General features: G+C 47.3%; 1 protein-coding gene across 1 annotated transcript in view; it reads left to right on the top strand.

Annotated features, from left to right (window-relative positions):
• Positions 1-11,126, top strand: part of KCNJ6 (potassium channel, inwardly rectifying subfamily J, member 6) — a 269,851-nt gene that overhangs the window by 67,810 nt on the left and 190,915 nt on the right. The gene's annotated exons all lie outside the window — the stretch shown is intronic.

Raw genomic sequence — 11,126 nt, 5'->3', positions numbered from 1 at the left:
GTTTTTATTTCAGCTATTGTCATTTTTAGTTCTGAAATTTTCATTCTGTTCTTCTCTATACTTTTTAATTTTTTTGCTGAGGCTTACTATTTGTTAAGAATTTTTTAATTTATTTCAATCATGTTCATAATTGCTTGTTGAAGCATTTTTATGATGGCTGCTTTAAAATCCTCATATAATTTTAAAATCTGTATCATGTCAGTGTCAGTATTTGTCTTTTCTCATTCAGTTTGAGCTCCTTTTGTTTCTTGGTGTGACAAGTAATTTATTTTTTATTGAAACCTAGACATTTCTGGGTGTATAAGACCCTGTATCTTCTTTAAATCTTGTATGACAGCAGGCCTCCTCTGACATCAGAGGAGGAGGGAACCACCTCATTGCTCCCTAGTGGGGTGTCAGCCTCCGTTGACAATGGGGTGGGGAAGAGGATACTTGTTACTGCTAAATGGGAATGAGAATTCGGGCTCTCCACTCTGCCTCTGGTGACACCATCCTAGCTGGGCACCTCATTACTGCTTTTCACATGGTCTCCACCAACACTTCGCAGGAGCGGCCTTTTTACTGCTGGGTGGTGCTGAATGTCCTGACTCTACACTAGTCCTCTTCTGACACCACCCCAGTGGGGCTGTGTAGGGCCACCTCATTACTGCCAGATCTGTGTGGAAGTCCAGGCTCCTCATGTGGTCTCTAGGGGGTCTCGCTATCCTTCAGTGAGAATGAAAGTCCAGGATCCTCACTGTGTCTTCCCTGACACCACCCTGGCAGCAGGTTTGGACACCTCAATATAGGCTGGTGAGGGTGGAAGTCTTAGCTCCCCACTTTGCTCCTGCAGTGGCATTGCTGTTTATTCTGTAGTGTTTGCTGGAATGGAGAGGTTATCATCCAAAAGTGCTCTGTCTTCTTAGACTACATCTTTCTTAGTCCTTTGGCTAAAGAAAGCAGGCTTTCCTTGGGGCATTTTTGTCTTCATCCATTGACATTTCCAAGTTGCTGTCTTCTCCAGTATCCAGGCAGGGGTATATTATACAAAGCAAAAGGAAAACTCAGGCAACTGGCCCCTGTGTCGTTCCTCAGGTACCAAGGTCCCTAGCTGGTCCGCCTTCTATTGGCCTTTCAGAGTCAACCTGTGTTTGTTTTATATATATTGTCAAGGATGTTTTTAGTTGTACTTGGTGAGAAGAACAGAGAATCTGTCTATTCCATCTTTCCCAAAACTGAAATGAAGAAAGCAATTGTAAATAGAGAGAAAAAAGAAAGAAGAGACAAAAGAACAAGAATAACAACACACACAAAAAGATTAGAATGGCTTTCCTTGTTTCCTTCCCAGAGATCTCTGCTGCTGAGACTCAGTTGCTAGGTACCTAATGAAGGAATCCCCTTTTCTCCCTCCCCTGCTCTACCCAAACAGAAGTTCAAGCTGAAAATATATGCCATGAAGCACAAAAAATCGATATGGTTTCTATCCATGAATTTTCCTCAATTTCCAGCCCCAGTAAATGTCACATTTGGTTATAAAATTGAATTTCTCAAAGAAACACTTTTAAAATATTCCCCCGAGTTAGTGTCTTTTATAACTACTGACACAGATGAGAGGTTGAAGAATCACATCTTCTTGCACCCTACACTGTCTTGCCTGCGTAAGTAACAGGCTGACTTCCTGGGGTGAGTCCAATAACAGGGACTCTCAGCTGCCCTATTGACTCTGCTGTGACAGAGTTCAGCAGGCACAGTGTTCTGTCTCAACAGCAAGCATCCACACCACCTCCCTGGATGCTGACGGGGACCCAAAGCATGGCCTGGCTTGGGAAGGGGCCGCTGTTGTGTCCCACTGGGTTCCCTGCCTGATTGTGGGGGGAGGGGACTCCACATGGGTTATCCAATATTGGGCAATTTAGGCTTAAAATAGACTGATTTCTTGTCCAAAAACCTTGATCATGGCCCTCCCAAAAGCTGTGCATTATCACAGCCTCACACGTGCTGAGCCATGAATGAATGAATGAATGAATGAATGAATCTCTTACTCTTCACTATGACCCAGCCAGTTCTTGAGGGAAACACGATGTGTCATCCCACCGCAGCGCAGCCCCAGGGGAGGAAATTGGCTCACTCCTGCCAATGGCAAGTGTGGGCAGAGGTTCAAAGGCAGGAGAGAACCGGGTAGTGAGGCAGCCAGAGTCTGCACTAGCACAACATCGCATCCCTGGGCAAAAATAAAGCAGCCCAGTGACCACACCAACCTCACCATTGCACTCGAGCGGCTCCTTCAAACAGGGTCAGCCTGCTAGGTCGGGTGATTATTCTCCAAACTTCTCTTACATGTCACGGTGTCCAGCCAGTCTGACCTTTTGTTCTGCCGCCCTGTTCCTAGCATCACTCCCAACTGACCCCCCCACCTCTCCACCCACCCCTGATCCAATAAAGGAAACAATTCCACATGCACAGAAGCAGAAGGAATCGGGGATTTTTTTCCCCCTTCAACTACCACTGAATCCCAGAAACAATTTTGGAGGGGCTCTTACAGGTCATTTGATTGTATCCTTTCCTGGGACAGACAGTCTTCTGGAAAATTCTGAACAAATGACCAGTCAGTATCTCATGTCAAGAAACTCATGACTATTCAAGGAGGCCCTCTTCATTCTATTCATTCTTTGGTTTCGATTCGGGATTTTGTTTTCTCTTCTTTGGAAACAAAGGGATTCGTCCTTCTTAGTCTTTCAGTTGTTCCTGAAGTTGTCAAGTTGTCTCCTCTGGCCTTCTCTGCTACTCTGTGAGTCATGGCCCCAAGAATGACAAACCCTATGGCCAAGGAACGCACAGATGCCAAGGTGCAGGGAGGCCGGGCACTCGGAATGGGATGACCAGGGAGCATGTCGAAAAGGATGTCAAGCCTGAACTGAGTCCTCAAAGACAAGTAGGACTTGACTCTGCAGGCGAAGAAAGTAGGAATGGAGGGGTGAAGCGATGCTATGTGCTCAGGGACCAGAGGGGCCCGCCTGGCTAGAGCATGGTATAGAAGGGAGAGGATATCGGAAACGGGCCTGGGGAGGTAGGTGGAGGCCGGGGCTTGCGGGGCAGTGTCCTGACTCACTGTGGAACAGGCAGATCTGGGGGTGCAGAGTAGCTGTCGGAGGACCCAACATTCCCAGAACCTGGGCCACGGGCAACCTGGGAAAGAAAGGAAATAATGTGGCATCTGCTCCCTTTCTTCTTGGGAACAGAGGTGGTTCAGCAAAGCTTGTACCTCAGATGAAGGTAGGTGGGAGAGGCATTGGCCACTGCAAGGTTTAGGATTTCTGCAAGATCACCCTGGAGGCATGACAAAAGCCCTCATAATGAGACCAAGAGAAAATTCGCGGCCGCTTCCAAGATTCAGCACTCAGGGTTGAGTCCTGGGAACTTGGGGACTGAACCTATAGCAGGTATGTCACGGGAGCAGGCGTGCCTGCCTGGGCAGGGGCCGGCGGGCGCTTGCAGGCACGGGCTCTGCAGGCTCCCGTTGCCCAGACATCCTCAGTGCCTCCCTGCAGTCTGGCTCGGTATTTTCTTTGAAGGAAACTTCTCGATAGGACTTTGGTGATAATGCTTGTCCTATATTTTATGATATTTCCAGGAGCTCTAGGAAAGGAGGAATGAGTCACTCACCAATATTCCAAGAAACCGACTACCCTGGGGGAATTCATGAAACATGGCCTGGATATTGATGCTGGGAGTTGAGAGTCTCAGGGTTTCAAGCCAGGGAGACACACACGCTGGGCTTCGGAGAACCCCTGGCAGCCACGTGGTCCAGCAGTTTTCTAACTCTTATCCCCGCTACCCATTCCTCTTAGAAGCTCATGCGCTCAACATGCTTCCAAGAAAGCAGCCAAGGGTGTGCTCCAAACCCTCCCCCACCACCTGCGAACTCACACTGAAGCCAGAGGAGTCGAGGCGATGTCAGTGCAGCTTAACCTCGAACCTGATTGATCTCAGTGCGACATCCTAATACCTCGGGGCATTAGGACCCTCCCTGGTCTGGTCAACAAGGCCACAGTGCTGGCGTCATAGGGAACCGGGGACCTGTACATAAGGGACGCTAGAAAGGCTGTCTGGTGAGACAAAGGCTCTGAGCCTTTCTGCAAAGAGGGACGTGCCACCAAATCACTGTGCATGGCCTGCCCAGTGAGAATTTCACCTCCTCCTTCAAAGACGCCCACAGGTTTTATAACCCCAAATCATAAAAATTCCAGATCATCTTAGGAGTCTTTAGCGGAATATATAAGTGATGAAAACTAACTTTCCTCTGCAGAATTGTCCCCCCATTCTGACAGGCAGGTTCTTAGTTCTTCAAACCCCCTCACCCCGTGGCTGCAGGAGAGCGTGCGCTCTGGCTTTGCCCACACCTCTCCGAGCATCTCCCTGGCTCCCCGGGTGGGTCACTGAGGGGCTCACACGGGTCTGGGCCTGAGCCCCTTCCTCCTGGCACAGGCTCACCCCAACTCCAGCCCCGACCCCCACCCTGAGCGACTCTGCTGGCTCCAAAGCCTTCCACAGACTCTGTCCTCGTTTTCTGTGTTGGCCTCCTGTCCCCTTCTCATGCCAGGCCTCGGTCCGCCGAGTGTCCCCCACTTTCCTCTCGCTTTTCTCCACCTGGAATATTCCTCCTTCCCATCCCCTGTCCCATCCCTCTTCTCCCGCTTCTTGCCGAGTTGAAGTTCCTCCTCCGTGAAGCCCGCCCTGGCTCTGTGAGCTAGAACTCCCTCCCTCCGGTCTGTCCCGTGTCTGTCTCTGTTCTGCGTCTCTCCCTCCCTCTCCTCTTCCCCCCGTCCCTGCTCCCCTCTCCCTCTGTCCCTTTCCACTGAGGTCCTGTAGAGCTCTTCTGTGTCCCCCATCACACCATGGATCACGGCTACTCATGTACACATCCTGCGTTCTTGGTCAAGCTGGAAGCTCTCCGCAGGCAGAGGTAGAGCCTCTACCTGGCTGTCCTGTTATGGCTAGTGCACACCTGTGCAAATCAATGAGTGCTTCAGCGGCAGAAGATTCTAGCAAAGCTCTTAGACCTGCATTCTCGCTGTCACTTTCAGATCACACAGCCTGCGTTTGCAGGCCCTTTGCCAGGGATGAAGGCAGCACCGTGGTGAAGAATACAGGTGCTAAAGGACTTGTTGGGTCTAAGACTCAACTTGACCTAGGGCCATTTGCTGAACCTCTCTGTGCCTCAATCTCTCCATCTTCATCTTCTTCGGGGTGATAGTACCTATTTCAGGGTGTCTTTGTGAGGAGTAAATGAGATGGTCTAGTAATGCAATAATGTAGCACCAGGCTATAATAAATGTGAAATAAACATCAGGAGTTACTACTTTTATATTTTTTCATATTTATTTTTTCAATTTTTTTATTTTTATGTATTTTTTAATAATTATATCTATTTTAATATATTTCTATGGCCCAAACCATACTCACATGCTGGCCACTCATTTCCATTTGTTTTCCATTAGGCAAAAAGCTAATTAGTGGTTCTTGCATGCTCTGGCCTATATTTTCCCGCAGCAAGTCAAGGCCGTCTAAATGATGCCACACTGCAGAACACTCACTCGGTTGGCTATCTGAGGCTGTGGCATTTTCCATTTAAATCAGTCTTCAGGTGACCTGCCATCGTGGTGTCAGGACAGAGGGGAAGGTGTGGAGAGAACCTGAAGAACAAGTGGGCTATTCTCGGGCCCCTGGTGTAACCTGGAGGGAGGCCCAGATGAGGATAAAAGCTCATAAAATGGCTTTACCATTTCCCACTTTGCATAAATGTTCCCTTGGATGGTTGTATTTTGAAAAAAAAAATCACAGTTTTCTGATGAATATAAGCACACATTTCAGAGGGATAAAAATATCCGAGATGCAAATATAACTGGTTTGAAATACATCAACCATGATGAGTTTCCCCCTCATCCTTAAAAGCCTGCTTCTGGGGAGCAGAAAGCAAGCAGCAGGCAGCGCCGCCGCCGCAGAAATTGCAGACCGAGCTGGGCTCGGCAGCTCCTGCCCTCTGTCTGAGGGAGCCCCATGCAGCTGAAAAAGCACTTTCCACCCTCTCTCAGAGCTCTGCATTCATGAATCGATCTCTCCCTCTCCCTCTCCCCCTCTCCCCATCTCTCTCTCTCTCTCTCTCTCTCTCTCTCTCTCACACACACACACACACACACACACACTCTCTCACACAGTGTTTCAGCCTTCGCTTTTAGCTGCAGTCAGACACAGTTATAATTGCCCTCATTAAAAACACCTCTGTCATTTCAGACAACCCGAGAGAAGCAGAAATCTGGCATGGTCTCGGTAGAGAGCCACGCTCTCCTTGGCCGAAACAAACGTGTGAGTGTAAATTACACACGCATACACACTCACCGAGCAAACTGCTGAAACTTTACTGTCCCAGGAGTGGTATATAGTTAGACAAAAAGAAAACTAAATACCCATTGCCCCTGAGAGTCTATACACTACCCGAGGAGTTTGGTATGATTTTAACAAGACACTTAACCTTTTTTTGAGCATCTGTGAATGTGTTTTGCTCAAACATGTCACCGTGATTCCCCCAAACTTTGAATGTTTCTGTGAGTGTATTCCATTAAATGTACAACAATACGATGTGGCGTGCCTCCTAGAGCCAAGGAGCCCACCTCATCCCAGCAGTGTGCCAAGGTTCCGGAACCTCGCATTCTGGTGGCGGGTGGTGAAAATGCAAGTGCTGTTGTAGGTTGCATAGTCACCAGCTGTTGTCACTCTTGATGAGTAGTCCCCTGAGAGGCAGGCAGCCTGTGTCTTGTTAGCTTCAGGGAAAATTACTCTGTTATTTTTGGCACAAATGACAGAGGTCAGTATTTGTCCTCAAATAGCAAGAACAGGTTCTAACCCTTGGCCCCACACGGTAGCCAAACAGAATAATGATTATACACACATGGACACAGCACTTGGGTGTGCTTACATGCGTGTCCCCTTTGCCCCTCACAACAGGGCCCTGAACCAGGGAACGCAAATGCCACCTATCCCACATTCCAGAGGAGAGAGCTAAGGTTCCCAAGGCCAATTCATAGCAAGTGGCTAAGAAGTGGTAAAGCCAGGACAAAACCTTTCTAGACCCAGGCTGCCAAACTCCTGTACACTACCCTCCTCTCTCTATTTCTCCCTCTCTCTCTCTCTCACGTGAGAACATCCAAGCAGGATGGACACAGTAAATAAGAACAATAAATTTTCAGGCCAAAGGAAGCTCTTGTCTCCAGACAGGTATGATCCCTGTATTCTTGATCTCCTTTTCATTTTAAAAGAAGGATACGAGATGATTAACTCCAACATAAAAAAACCCTTGGCTCCCCAAGAAAAGACATCTTTTTTACAAAAGGTCTTGAAGCAAGCATATCTGTCTTTGTCACCTTAAAATGCCACCAATAATCACATAGTCTCTCAAATGAAGCACATTCAGGCATCCTCTTCATGTGGCAGATGACCTCAGGGGCAGGGGAGCCAGGGATGGCCTCGGCAAACAGCAAACCACTTCGAAATGAGCAGCCCAGGAGACTGTGGCCAGAAAAGTATTGATAAAATGACTTGTCCAGGATCATAAGGCTTTGCAGCGGCCAGGGCTTGTGCACCACCCGCTGCCTCTGAGCACAAGGGCTGGGCAGACAGGACCCTCCAGATGTGGATATTGGGAGGTGGGACTCCTGAATTTGCCAAAGGTTCCAGATTCCTTGGCCCCATAACAAATTACGCAGTGTGATACTCGGATGCATTTATGCATAAACATACTTAGAAATAAAACTCAGGAAAGACAGTCAGACACCACAGGGGGAACTGGAAGGAGCAGGTAGTGCCCAGTGCAGTTCTTAGGGTTGAGTTCGGGGAGGATAAGGATAAAGTGGAATTTGGGGTGTCCAGGCAGAAGAAAGCACTTTCAGAGGCAGGAAGACACAAAGCAGCCATGGCTTGCATGTAGCCGTAACTGCGACGTGTGTGGAGGAGACAGGGCCATCGGGCAGCGGGCCCTTGATGAAGAGGAGGACACATCCTTGCTGGCTAGAGAAGAACCAAAGGCTTCCAAGCAGCGGGTGCCTGGGTCTGGTGTGTGTTTTCGGTAGAGACCTTAAGGCCATTTCAGGATAAGCCTCAGTGTTGCCTGTGAGACGGAGCAGGTAGAGGCAGGTGGAGGCAATGTTAATAGTCTCCTAAACAGACCCCAGCTAGGAAAGAGCAGATCTCAAATATGCAAACTGTCAGGGGTGAGGAAGAAAGAGGAGGAGGGCAGCAGGAGTTGAATGGAGAGGTCAGGGCTGGATATACAAACTTGGGAGTCGCCAGCCATTTGTGGAAATTAGGGACATTGTTGTAGTTGAGAATACTTGAAGACAGAACATAGAAATGGCAAGTCTAGGAAACTCCAACACAGCACGGGACTGCTGTGTAAGGAATCTCATCCAAGTAGGCTCATGGGTGGCAGACCTTGCGATTTCTGGGAGGGTAGAGCTTATTGACAAAGGGAGGAGATCGGCTGGTATGAATTCCTTTCTTGGCGTGTCACACTCTTCCCTGGGCTTCAGCGCCATCAACTGCATCGCTCTGGGGTTGGACTTGACAGTCTCTGAAAGAATCTCTTCCAGTTTTAATATGCTAGAATTCTAAATCTCTTCCCAGCAGTGTAAATCCAACAACCAGGAAATTTACTGTGGAGGAAACTCTTGGCTTTAGAATAAGGAGGAGAATTTGCTTGGGACCAAGAATGGAATGTAAATGCTTTATCGGGTGTACACGCTGTGTAATTGCAAACATCAACTTTCTGATAATGAGGGAAGGACATAAGGCGTTTAAAGACATCCAATAGAACGACTAAACTACTTACACAAAAACATATGTCATGATTCCCACCATAAGTTGTGATATAGATGAGTCAGTCTGTGAGAGCTAAATTTAGAATTTTTAAGGGCCCCTCCCCCCTTGATGTCAGAAGATTCCATTTAACTCCAGGGAAGAGGAAAATGCTGGTCCAGGCAGTATTTGACATCTCTAGGGCTAGGATATCCTGCACATCTGAATAAAAATAGCTACAAAGACCACCCCACAGCAAGACGGGGGGCCAAAATGTCACAGGGTCCTTGGAGTCACAAGAGGTAAGGTGGTAACACACACACAAGGAAGCAGACAAACTTGACCGGGCTTTTTCGGGATTATATCCTGCCTGGAATCTGGGTGCCTGTGGTTTGGGGGGGTCTCACTGCTGACGCCATCAGAGGAGGGCCAAGAAGGAAAGGTCAGTGACCCAGAGTGAGCACCGACAGAACATGTATCCAGATAACAAAGAAGTGAGTCACAGAGCAGGACGCACGGGGACTTGGTGCAGCTGGAGGGACTGAGACAGCAGAGCTAGGCTGAGAGGCGACACTGAGAGCCAATGACAGAGCAAACCAAAACAGAAGGAGGCTCCCACCGATCAAGGACAAATTCCACTGAGATCCTGCCATGGGGCAACTTTTATGCCTGAATAGTCGCAGCTCGCTGGGGTGGGCCAGTAAGCAGCCACCGTGGACACTGGTGTGGACAGCATTGCTGTGACAGTCCCTCTCTGCCTGTCTTCTCTGCCTCTCCTACATGCCACCCTCACCCTCTCCCCTGGCCCACACTGTGCTGTTTCTCTGCATCTCGATACGAGCCATGTGGTAGCTAAATACCATGGGCGCAGTGCCACAGCCAGCAGGCTGGCAGATAGCAGTTCCTTAGCTCCTCCTGTTCCCAAGGGCAATTATTAGTTTAAGTAAGAGGCGGTGTCCTGATTTCATTGTTGTGAATACAGGGCTTGTGGAAACCAAGGGTACTTGTAACGTACAACGTCGCTGTTGCCACCCGATCAGAGCATCCCCTTTTGGTTTGGGAAGAGCGCCACAAGGAGGATGAATAACAGTTTCACGAACTGCACTACAACACCCCAGCCATGACACACCGACTCAGGTGCCAGCCGAGCTGCTGTGACATGCCTGGCATTGTACTAGGGCCGTGGGGGAGAGTAAATGCCACCCTGGGCTTCTCAGAACTAAAATTTTGATGATAAAGGAGCTGGAACACGACAGTGTGAAACCGAGAGTAAATGACACAGTGATTACCTGTGACAGAGCGCTGAGGTTGTTCATAAATAAAAGGTCAGAGGAAGAAAGATGACAGTATAAAATAACAACATACCATTTTTTGCCTATCAGTTGGGCAAAGATTGGTGGGGGAAAGCGTTAATGCCACTGGCAAGTTGACAAGAACGTTAGGAAGCGTACACTTCTATACACCTTCAGATATAAACTCTGTGGGACAACTGAATACTATGTGTCAACATTTTTAGCATTTATAATTTTTGCCCAAGTCATACCTAACCTTGGAGTTTATCCTCAGTAAGTAACAGGACAGGTGCACAATGATATAAGTTCAAGAATGCTCATTACAGTATTTTATAAAATAGTGAAAAATTCAAAGTAAATTAAATGGGATCTGGTTAAGGAAATTATGGCATAACCAGTGATGAATGCTATGCAATCAATAAAAAATGATGATGTAGTCTACCTTTCCTGACATAGAAAGATATATGATATGGTATGAAGTGAAAAAGTCACTTACAATATTGTATGTATCGTATAGATATCTATATCTATAAAAATGGGATTATATTTCCATACCTGTAAATATTTACAGGTAGAGAAATGGGCCTAGAAAGTGTTCATCAAAATTCAACAGTGATTTCCTCTCGGAATGTCACTATGAGAGAAATATGTTTCCGTGTTTATAATTTTTCAGTATTTTCTTCAGTTTGTATATAATGAGCATGTTTTAGTTTCACAATCAGAAAAACAAGGCTGCAAAAAAAGTAAAATAATAGTGGGCAATGTTTCAGTTACTACATATGTTAGAACCCAAGGAAATTAAAGAACCTCAAAGAAATCTGAAGACATTAAAGAGAACTGTTCAGTAGAGATGACCATTATTCTTAATAGCTCCAAAGTCATTTTTAATTAGGACAGATTGAATTTCTGTATGTATTATTCTGGCTCTCAGATGCAGTGGGTTATAACCTATATCCCAGTTGAAACAAAATATTTTCAGCCCAAAATAGATAAGGTTATAAACCCATC

This window comes from Propithecus coquereli, unplaced genomic scaffold (genome assembly GCF_000956105.1).
Source record: "Propithecus coquereli isolate 6110/MARCELLA unplaced genomic scaffold, Pcoq_1.0 Scaffold148, whole genome shotgun sequence".
Taxonomy (NCBI): Eukaryota; Metazoa; Chordata; class Mammalia; order Primates; family Indriidae; genus Propithecus; species Propithecus coquereli.
The sequence above is the reverse complement of the archived record's forward strand: the minus strand, read 5'-3'. Positions and strand labels throughout refer to the sequence as shown.